Below are 12500 nucleotides of genomic sequence, written 5' to 3' on the forward strand. Positions count from 1 at the left end.
AAAAATAAGTAACAAAAAACGGAGGTAAGGATAAGGAAAAGAGAATGAGAGGATGAACGAGTAAAGAAAACTAAGTAGCACGATTGAAAGAAGAAGTAGAAATGGTAAAAGGAAATGAAAGGAGAAAGAAAAGAAGTGGTTAAAGCCGGAGTAGATTAAGAAAGTGGAAGAGGATGAGGGATGGGAAGGGAAATACAATAATAGTGACGACGGGACGAAGAAAGAGGATACGGTGAGAAAGAGAACGAAAACTCGTCTGTCATTCTTGACCTCATGAATGTGGGGAAATTGGAGTTAGACAGGCGAAATGGGGAGTGAAACTGATGACCTCAAATGTGACAATGAACCAATGGCGACTACGGAAAATTGGTCCGGAATGGACAGAGGAGTTGAAAGATGACCGAAGAGGAGGAATGGAGCCTTCAGGGGATAATTGGTGAAAGAGAAAACTTCAAGATGGAAGGGTCGGAATATCACTGAGAGCTGGAGGAGGAGGAAGGCGTTTTATAGCTTGGAACACCGGAGAGAGCTGGAAGATGAGAGAGAGTTATTTGACGAAAAAAGAAATAGAACGAAGAGAAAGAAGAATTGAAGTACAAGAAGACGAAGAAGAAAAAGAAGAAGAAGAAAAAGAAGAAGAAAAAGAATAATAGTAAGAAGAAGAAGAATAAGAAGAAGAAAAAGAAAAAGAAGAGGAACAACAAGGAAAAGAAGGAAGAGATGAAGAAGAAAGAGAAGAAGATAAAGAAGAAGAAGAAGAAGAAGAAGAAGAAGAAGAAGAAGAAGAAGAAGAAGAAGAAGAAGAAAAAGAAGAAAAAGAAGAACGAAAAGAAGGAAGAGATGAAGAAGAAAAAGAAGATGAAGAAGAACAAGAGCAAGAACAAGTGCAAAATCAAGAACAAGAACAGTATCAAGAACAAGAAGAGGAGCAAGAACAAAAACAAAATCAAAATCAAAACGAGAACAAAGACAAGAACAGATGTAAGAACAAGAACAGAAACGAGAACAAGAACAAGAGGATACAAAAACAAGAAATTATAATGATAATAAGACATTTGTGGAGAACAAGGACAAGAACAAAAGAAAGAACAAGAACAGAAACGGGAACAAGAACAAGAGGATGAAGAAAAACAAAACAAGAACGAGAAGAAAACAAATTATAATGATAATAAGACATTTGTGGAGAACAAGGACAAGAACAAAAGAAAGAACAAGAACAGAAACGGGAACAAGAACAAGAGGATGAAGAAAAAAAACAAGAACGATAAGAAAACAAATTATAATGATAATAAGACATTTGTGGAGACTACATACAAATCCCCCGTCCTAGACAGCTTCAGGACCTCAAGGTCGAGGCCAGAGCCGAAACGGAAGAAGAGAGCCGAAGAGGCGAAGAACAAGGGTTTCCACGAAGAAAACCTTGAAAGCAATGATGAGGTCCTCCGGAGTGCCGGGGAATGGATAAATGGGTAGTGGACGGATGGAGACGGGAGCGTTGAAGAAATGGAATAAAGGAAGAGTGTGGATCGGGCAACAGGACAGGGAATAAGGAAGGGGGACGGAGGTCAGGGAAGAGAAGGCCAGGGGTTGGGGGACGGGAAGAGGGAAAGAGGGAGGGCACGATACAGGGGAGGAGTAGAGGGTGATGCGGGGATGGGAGAGGAAGGGAAATGGGTAGGAACAGGGGGAGAAGGAGGAAACGTGAGTAAGGGAAAACAAAAATGTAGGAATAGGAGCAGGAGGAGGAGGTGGAGAAGGAAGAGAAGGAGATGGGGGAGGAAAAGGAGGAAGAAGGGGAAATGAGGGAGGTAGAGGATAAGTAGGAGAAGGAGGGGAGTGGGAGTTGTGGATCTCCTTGCGAAATTTAATTAAATTCGAAAGTAGGTAAAGTGGAGACAAATCCCGGTGAGAGAGAGAGAGAGAGAGAGAGAGAGAGAGAGAGAGAGAGAGAGGGAGAGAGAGAAAGAGAGAGAGAGAAAGATATAGACAGACAGACTGAAACTGAGACAGAGGGAGAGAAAGAGAGAGACAGACAGACAGACAGACAGAAAGACAGATAGACAATCAGACATACAGAGAAAAAAGAAGAGAGAGAGAGAAAGAGCGATTATGTTTGTATATATATATATATTTATATATGTATATATATATATGTATATATATGTATATGTATATATATGTATATATACAGTACATATATATGTATGTATATATATATGTATGTATATGTATATACATATATATATATATATATGTATATACATATATATATATATATATATATATATATATATATATATATATACATGACACACATGAACCCACAATCGGAAAAAATAAACTTCGAATAAAGAAGATTCTTTATTCGAAGTTTATTTTCTCCGACTGTGGGTTTCCTGTGTGTCATTTACAAATGTGCTAATACATTTCTGTTTAGAAATATATATATGTATACATATATATATATATATATATATATATATATATATGCATATATATATACATATATATATATATATATATGTATATATATAAATATATATATATATACATAATATATATTGTATATATATATATATATGTATATATACATATACATTTATATATATTTATATGTATATACATATATATATATGTATGTATATATATATATATATACATATATATATATATACATATACATATATATATGTATATATATATACATATGTATATATGTATACATATGTATATATATATATATTATATATATGTATATATACATATATACATGTATACATACATATATATATATTGAAAAATGTAAGACAGATGAGTGGATGGGTGGTGAGATAAACACAGGGAACCGTTTAGGGATTTAATCTGACGTTTCGTCCTTACCAGGACTTCTTCAGAGTACATGCACATTCAATCATTCACCCCCTAAATACCCGCCGAATCTATCCGCGTTCCACCATGATCGACCTGACCTCTCGTCCTCCTACGCTCTGCCTCGCGAAGTACCAAGCGGCTCGCCGTCTTTGTTAATTTAATAAACCCATCGCGGTGGTTGTTGTTCGGATGGGAAGCGATGTAAGCTGCTTCAGTTATTTTCCTTCTTTTCTTATGAAGTCCTTTCTGCAGCACCTCTACTTTGTTCCAGTCTGGTAAGTGGCCGTGAGTATCTACATGAACCACTAGCGAGTTTGATACTCGGTGTGCCTTGATGTCATTCCTGTGCTCAATTGTCCGTTTCTTAATACCTCGGCTGGTTTCCCCGTAGTAGCTCACAGGACAGTTTCCACACGGTATCTTGTAGACGACACTGTTTTCTTCCCCGTTGGCCACGACTTTATTCTGGTTCTTAACAATGTCTCCTATTCTCATTCCCGTGCTGATCGCAATCTTGATGCCGGCTGTAGTGAGCAACTGTCCTAACGCGCCTGAGTGGCTCGAGTTTGGCACGGACAAATAATCCCTGCTACCATTTTCAGTCACATCTCCTCTGTTCCGTATGCTTCTTTTTGCTATCTTTAAAGCCTTTTCTCTAAGTCGGTACAACAGCCCTTCCGGATAACAGAGTTTGGTGAAAACGTTGAAAATGTAATCTATTTCATCTTTAATAAATTCTTCACTACAAATGCGGTATGCTCTCAGGAAGAATCCTATTACTACTCCACTCTTTATTCTCTCGTTGTGGCCGGAGTAGTAGTGAATGATGTCGTCTTTATTTGTACTTTTTCTATGAACCGAGAATGCGGTCTTGTTCTCTTTCCTCCAGATGACGGTGTCGAGGAAGGCCAATTTGTTATTTGTCTCGTGTTCAACAGTGAATTGGATGTTTCGTTCGACATTATTTAATCTCCTCAATTTGTTGTCCAAATTGGTGTTCTTGGGGGCCACGACTAAGACATCATCCACATATCGAAACCAGGAGGTGTTTCGACACATTATTTTTAACAAAAAGGACTACAATGACAAAATGTTAGATCTGCTAAGTGATACTACTACGTATGAAAGGAAATATCAAGGTCACGCTGCAATGGAAGGGGAAAGTTTTAAGAAAGAGGCCAGGAAGATACTCTCGAAGACCCAAAGGGGCAAAAAACTGATAGGACTACTGGAGGAAGCCCCGAGACCACCTTGTATGCGCGGGCTCCCGAAAACCCACAAGCCCAACATCCCGATGAGACCCATCACTTCAGGCATACGTAGTGCTCCGCATAGGTTGGCCAAATGTCTGGCGAAACCCCTGTCCAACAGACTGGGATTAATAAGTAGCGCCCACCTGAAAAATTCCAGTGACCTCATTCACAGAATAAAGGATATGGACATTTCGGGAAAAAATATGGCTTCGTATGATGTCACAGCCTTATTCACAAATGTTTGCGTGGAAGAGGCTTTAAAAGCAGCAAGAGAGGTAGTTAGAGATATGGATGACGAGGCTCTACCCATAGGAAAGGCAGATTTCTTAAAACTTATATCGCTATGTGTGAGATTTGGTCCCTTCGTTTTCAACGGAGAGGAATACAGCCAGTGTAGAGGCCTTGCGATGGGGAGCCCCCTCAGTGCTGTTTTAGCCACCCTCTATATGGAAGTTTTAGAGAGGGATCATTTTGTAAAAATAATGGGTCGAAACACCTCCTGGTTTCGATATGTGGATGATGTCTTAGTCGTGGCCCCCAAGAACACCAATTTGGACAACAAATTGAGGAGATTAAATAATGTCGAACGAAACATCCAATTCACTGTTGAACACGAGACAAATAACAAATTGGCCTTCCTCGACACCGTCATCTGGAGGAAAGAGAACAAGACCGCATTCTCGGTTCATAGAAAAAGTACAAATAAAGACGACATCATTCACTACTACTCCGGCCACAACGAGAGAATAAAGAGTGGAGTAGTAATAGGATTCTTCCTGAGAGCATACCGCATTTGTAGTGAAGAATTTATTAAAGATGAAATAGATTACATTTTCAACGTTTTCACCAAACTCTGTTATCCGGAAGGGCTGTTGTACCGACTTAGAGAAAAGGCTTTAAAGATAGCAAAAAGAAGCATACGGAACAGAGGAGATGTGACTGAAAATGGTAGCAGGGATTATTTGTCCGTGCCAAACTCGAGCCACTCAGGCGCGTTAGGACAGTTGCTCACTACAGCCGGCATCAAGATTGCGATCAGCACGGGAATGAGAATAGGAGACATTGTTAAGAACCAGAATAAAGTCGTGGCCAACGGGGAAGAAAACAGTGTCGTCTACAAGATACCGTGTGGAAACTGTCCTGTGAGCTACTACGGGGAAACCAGCCGAGGTATTAAGAAACGGACAATTGAGCACAGGAATGACATCAAGGCACACCGAGTATCAAACTCGCTAGTGGTTCATGTAGATACTCACGGCCACTTACCAGACTGGAACAAAGTAGAGGTGCTGCAGAAAGGACTTCATAAGAAAAGAAGGAAAATAACTGAAGCAGCTTACATCGCTTCCCATCCGAACAACAACCACCGCGATGGGTTTATTAAATTAACAAAGACGGCGAGCCGCTTGGTACTTCGCGAGGCAGAGCGTAGGAGGACGAGAGGTCAGGTCGATCATGGTGGAACGCGGATAGATTCGGCGGGTATTTAGGGGGTGAATGATTGAATGTGCATGTACTCTGAAGAAGTCCTGGTAAGGACGAAACGTCAGATTAAATCCCTAAACGGTTCCCTGTGTTTATCTCACCACCCATCCACTCATATATATATATATATATATATATATATATATATTGTATAGTTTTTAGTGTTCAAATTTAGACAACATTCATGTAATACTAGGAGTAGTAATATAAATTTATCTTTACCTGTATTCGGTACTAATCTAACTAAAAATAGTATTATAAATTTTGGTTCAGAACTTTTCAATAGTTTGCCTCGGGATATGAAAGTTCTGCTTAGAGGAGATGATTTAATACAGTTTAAAAATGAGATAAAATGTTATTTGCTACATGTACGATTTTAGATGCATTGAATGTAAACTATGTTAGGAATTTGACAGGATACTGTCGTCATTGTAACTGTTGTGATGGTAAAGTTGTTACATGTACAAATTTAGTCGCACTTTAATTATGTCAGGAATTTTTTAGGATATTGTCTTCATTGTAAATGTTGTAATGGTATTTTACCTGTTTGTATTCTAATATTTTTTGTTTTGTTAAGTTTACCCGTATACCTTGATTGAGAATCTATACTCACTATTTAGTAATGTTTTCATATACATATCTATCTTGTCACAATATCCTTTTTAATAACCTAAATTTGTCTGTCTTACGAGTTTCGACACAACAAACCGTGTCATGATCTATGTTATTACTATGTCTTTTTGTGTTTGTATCTGAAGATAATGACAATAGATTTACTTTACACACACACACACACACACACACACACACACACACACACACACACACACACACACACACACACACACACATACACACACAAACGCACACATACACACACACACACACACACACATACACATAGATCGGTCATATATGAGCTCTGAGCTCTTCCGAGAGGAAAATAGTTGTCGATCACAAATCCAAAACGTGATCCAAGAAAATGGTGAATCACATGTGTACACACACACACACACACACACACACACACACACACACACACACACACACACACACACACACACACATATATATATATATATATATATATATGTTGAGGTGTGAAGACAGAATGAGTGGTAGGGTGGTGAGTTTAAACGCCAAGAATCCGTTGAAGTTTTATTTCTGACGTTTCGTCCAACTAGGACTTCTTCAGAGTGTACACAAATAGAACAATGACAACTTATATACCCGCACAGCTCACCCCGTTCCCCCTCGGTCAATGCTGCTGCCATCTCTCTTTCGTCTTGCCTCATGGATGATTAGTCCGCTTGCTATCCTCGCCAGCTTGACGAAACCGTCCCGATGGTTGCTGCATGGGAGTGAGGTAATGTATGCTGCCTCAATTGTCCTCCTTTCCTTTCTATCGAGTCCAGTATGGAGCACCTCTGTTTTTTCCCAATCCGGCAAGTGGCCAAATTTGTCGATGTGTACCACTAAAGAGTTAGACGTCCGGTGGGCTTTGATGTCATTTTTGTACAAGATAGTACGTGACATCCAATTCACAATGGAACGTGAGAAAGATAACCATCTGGCCTTTCTAGACACAGTAGTATGGAGACGTGGTAACAAGACAGCATTTTCAGTCCACAGAAAATGCACAAACAAAAACGACATCGTGCATTTCTTCTCCGCACACCACAACAAAATAAAAAGTGGAATCGTTATAGGCTTTTTTCCTGAGAGCATTTAGGATATGTAGTGAGGAATTTCTCCAGGAGGAAATTAATTGCATTTTTAATATTTTCAAAAAATTATATTACCCAGCAGGCTTTTTATATAGAAATAAGGAAAAGGCGTTACATATAAGAAATAGGGGTGTCAAAGGAAAAGAGGCTAATGATGAGAACCGTGGGTATCTGTCCGTTCCCAACTCCAAGTGCTCAAACGTCATGGAACAAAGTCTCACCAAGGCAGGCCTGAAACTGGCATTCAGCACGGGGGTAAAAATTGGCGACGTTGTGAGAAATAAAATTAGAAACAAAATAGAAAACGAAGACAACAGTTTAATTTATAGAATTCCTTGTAAAACCTGCCCCGCTAGTTACTATGGCGAAACTAGCAGAGGAATTCACAAGCGGACAACTGAGCACAAAAATGACATCAAAGCCCACCGGACGTCTAACTCTTTAGTGGTACACATCGACAAATTTGGCCACTTGCCGGATTGGGAAAAAACAGAGGTGCTCCATACTGGACTCGATAGAAAGGAAAGGAGGACAATTGAGGCAGCATACATTACCTCACTCCCATGCAGCAACCATCGGGACGGTTTCGTCAAGCTGGCGAGGATAGCAAGCGGACTAATCATCCATGAGGCAAGACGAAAGAGAGATGGCAGCAGCATTGACCGAGGGGGAACGGGGTGAGCTGTGCGGGTATATAAGTTGTCATTGTTCTATTTGTGTACACTCTGAAGAAGTCCTAGTTGGACGAAACGTCAGAAATAAAACTTCAACGGATTCTTGGTGTTTAAACTCACCACCCTACCACTCATTCTGTCTTCACACCTCAACATGTCGAGTGGTGGTGAGCAGCCGGAATCTGTTTGGATGGAGTTTCGTACACGTAGGAGAATTGACAGCTGTACACTTCGCTGCAGATTCTTGAAAAACTGCATAGAGGAGCAAGTTCTACCGAAAGAGTCACCCAAACAACTCAGGAAGAAAGGAATCCCATTTAGTGAGTGCGCAAGGTTGTACTTATCAGAAGCTTGTGAGGAATTACGCAACACAATAGATGAACTCAGAAACACCTTGAACAATGTAAGTTTACCACCTTTTCTACTACGCAAATTAGAACGTGAACATTCAGTGCAAAGTGATAGATTAGAAGAAAAGCTGACTAGCCTCTGTAATTCGAGTGAATGGAATAGAACAGGGAGAGAAGATCTCATAATGAATTTGTCTGACCATGTCTTAACAGACACAGAGAAACAAGCCCTTTCTCTAGGTTTCAAGTTTGATATCGGTGTTAGCAAAAATAGTTTTACGGATTATGTGACTAAAAACTACAGATGGGAGGACAGTGACATAGAAAAAGGCTTCAAACAAGGCATTATTACATGTTTTCATGCGCTAGCGACATCAAACAATTACGCCATACCGAGAAGATATAGAGTTGCCTTAGAAGACTTAGGAAATAATGAAAATCTGGTTATCACGAGTGCTGATAAGGGGGGAGGAATCGTCATCTTGAATAAAGTCGACTACCACGATAAAATGTTAGAGCTCCTAAGCGACACTACAACATATGTTAAGAAACCCATAGGTTACGCGACAAGGGAAGGGGAAAAATTCAAGAAAGAAGCTAGGAGTATACTCATGAAATCAAACAGAGGCAAGAAATTAGTGGGGTTACTGGAAGAAACTCCTAGACCACCCAGTATGCGTGGACTACCAAAAACGCACAAACCCAACATTCCCATGAGGCCTATCATATCCGGGATCCGCAGTGCCCCACACAAATTGGCCCGATACTTGGCCAAACCCTTGTCTGCCAGATTAGGATCATTGAGCAAAGCCCACCTTAAAAACTCAAGTGACCTGATCGACAGGTTGAAGGACGTAGATCTATCAGATAAGACCATGGTTTCGTATGATATAACCAGCCTTTTTACGAATGTTTCTATTGACGGGGCATTAAAAGCTGCTGAGGAGGTAGTCAAGGACGTAAAAGACGAGGATTTGCCTGTAGGTAAGAAGGATTATTTAAAACTAATTTCCCTTTGTATAAAATTTGGTCCTCTAATCTTCAACAACGAAGAATATATTCAGTGTCGTGGGCTTGCTATGGGAAGCCCTCTCAGTGCCGTGTTAGCCTCTCTGTACATGGAGGTACTAGAGAAAGACAATTTCATAGGAATAATGGGCCAAGACTCCACCTGGATGCGGTATGTGGATGATGTACTCGTCGTCGCACCCGCAGATACTGATTTGGATGTTAAGTTACAAGAGTTAAACAAGATAGTACGTGACATCCAATTCACAATGGAACGTGAGAAAGATAACCATCTGGCCTTTCTAGACACAGTAGTATGGAGACGTGGTAACAAGACAGCATTTTCAGTCCACAGAAAATGCACAAACAAAAACGACATCGTGCATTTCTTCTCCGCACACCACAACAAAATAAAAAGTGGAATCGTTATAGGCTTTTTCCTGAGAGCATTTAGGATATGTAGTGAGGAATTTCTCCAGGAGGAAATTAATTGCATTTTTAATATTTTCAAAAAATTATATTACCCAGCAGGCTTTTTATATAGAAAATAAGGAAAAGGCGTTACATATAAGAAATAGGGGTGTCAAAGGAAAAGAGGCTAATGATGAGAACCGTGGGTATCTGTCCGTTCCCAACTCCAAGTGCTCAAACGTCATGGAACAAAGTCTCACCAAGGCAGGCCTGAAACTGGCATTCAGCACGGGGGTAAAAATTGGCGACGTTGTGAGAAATAAAATTAGAAACAAAATAGAAAACGAAGACAACAGTTTAATTTATAGAATTCCTTGTAAAACCTGCCCCGCTAGTTACTATGGCGAAACTAGCAGAGGAATTCACAAGCGGACAACTGAGCACAAAAATGACATCAAAGCCCCACCGGACGTCTAACTCTTTAGTGGTACACATCGACAAATTTGGCCACTTGCCGGATTGGGAAAAAACAGAGGTGCTCCATACTGGACTCGATAGAAAGGAAAGGAGGACAATTGAGGCAGCATACATTACCTCACTCCCATGCAGCAACCATCGGGACGGTTTCGTCAAGCTGGCGAGGATAGCAAGCGGACTAATCATCCATGAGGCAAGACGAAAGAGAGATGGCAGCAGCATTGACCGAGGGGGAACGGGGTGAGCTGTGCGGGTATATAAGTTGTCATTGTTCTATTTGTGTACACTCTGAAGAAGTCCTAGTTGGACGAAACGTCAGAAATAAAACTTCAACGGATTCTTGGTGTTTAAACTCACCACCCTACCACTCATTCTGTCTTCACACCTCAACATGTCGAGTGGTGGTGAGCAGCCGGAATCTGTTTGGATGGAGTTTCGTACACGTAGGAGAATTGACAGCTGTACACTTCGCTGCAGATTCTTGAAAAACTGCATAGAGGAGCAAGTTCTACCGAAAGAGTCACCCAAACAACTCAGGAAGAAAGGAATCCCATTTAGTGAGTGCGCAAGGTTGTACTTATCAGAAGCTTGTGAGGAATTACGCAACACAATAGATGAACTCAGAAACACCTTGAACAATGTAAGTTTACCACCTTTTCTACTACGCAAATTAGAACGTGAACATTCAGTGCAAAGTGATAGATTAGAAGAAAAGCTGACTAGCCTCTGTAATTCGAGTGAATGGAATAGAACAGGGAGAGAAGATCTCATAATGAATTTGTCTGACCATGTCTTAACAGACACAGAGAAACAAGCCCTTTCTCTAGGTTTCAAGTTTGATATCGGTGTTAGCAAAAATAGTTTTACGGATTATGTGACTAAAAACTACAGATGGGAGGACAGTGACATAGAAAAAGGCTTCAAACAAGGCATTATTACATGTTTTCATGCGCTAGCGACATCAAACAATTACGCCATACCGAGAAGATATAGAGTTGCCTTAGAAGACTTAGGAAATAATGAAAATCTGGTTATCACGAGTGCTGATAAGGGGGGAGGAATCGTCATCTTGAATAAAGTCGACTACCACGATAAAATGTTAGAGCTCCTAAGCGACACTACAACATATGTTAAGAAACCCATAGGTTACGCGACAAGGGAAGGGGAAAAATTCAAGAAAGAAGCTAGGAGTATACTCATGAAATCAAACAGAGGCAAGAAATTAGTGGGGTTACTGGAAGAAACTCCTAGACCACCCAGTATGCGTGGACTACCAAAAACGCACAAACCCAACATTCCCATGAGGCCTATCATATCCGGGATCCGCAGTGCCCCACACAAATTGGCCCGATACTTGGCCAAACCCTTGTCTGCCAGATTAGGATCATTGAGCAAAGCCCACCTTAAAAACTCAAGTGACCTGATCGACAGGTTGAAGGACGTAGATCTATCAGATAAGACCATGGTTTCGTATGATATAACCAGCCTTTTTACGAATGTTTCTATTGACGGGGCATTAAAAGCTGCTGAGGAGGTAGTCAAGGACGTAAAAGACGAGGATTTGCCTGTAGGTAAGAAGGATTATTTAAAAACTAATTTCCCTTTGTATAAAATTTGGTCCTCTAATCTTCAACAACGAAGAATATATTCAGTGTCGTGGGCTTGCTATGGGAAGCCCTCTCAGTGCCGTGTTAGCCTCTCTGTACATGGAGGTACTAGAGAAAGACAATTTCATAGGAATAATGGGCCAAGACTCCACCTGGATGCGGTATGTGGATGATGTACTCGTCGTCGCACCCGCAGATACTGATTTGGATGTTAAGTTACAAGAGTTAAACAAGATAGTACGTGACATCCAATTCACAATGGAACGTGAGAAAGATAACCATCTGGCCTTTCTAGACACAGTAGTATGGAGACGTGGTAACAAGACAGCATTTTCAGTCCACAGAAAATGCACAAACAAAAACGACATCGTGCATTTCTTCTCCGCACACCACAACAAAATAAAAAGTGGAATCGTTATAGGCTTTTTCCTGAGAGCATTTAGGATATGTAGTGAGGAATTTCTCCAGGAGGAAATTAATTGCATTTTTAATATTTTCAAAAAATTATATTACCCAGCAGGCTTTTTATATAGAAATAAGGAAAAGGCGTTACATATAAGAAATAGGGGTGTCAAAGGAAAAGAGGCTAATGATGAGAACCGTGGGTATCTGTCCGTTCCCAACTCCAAGTGCTCAA

Source organism: Oratosquilla oratoria, chromosome 13 (genome assembly GCF_046742065.1).
Source record: "Oratosquilla oratoria isolate Oo_2021 chromosome 13, ASM4674206v1, whole genome shotgun sequence".
Taxonomy (NCBI): Eukaryota; Metazoa; Arthropoda; class Malacostraca; order Stomatopoda; family Squillidae; genus Oratosquilla; species Oratosquilla oratoria.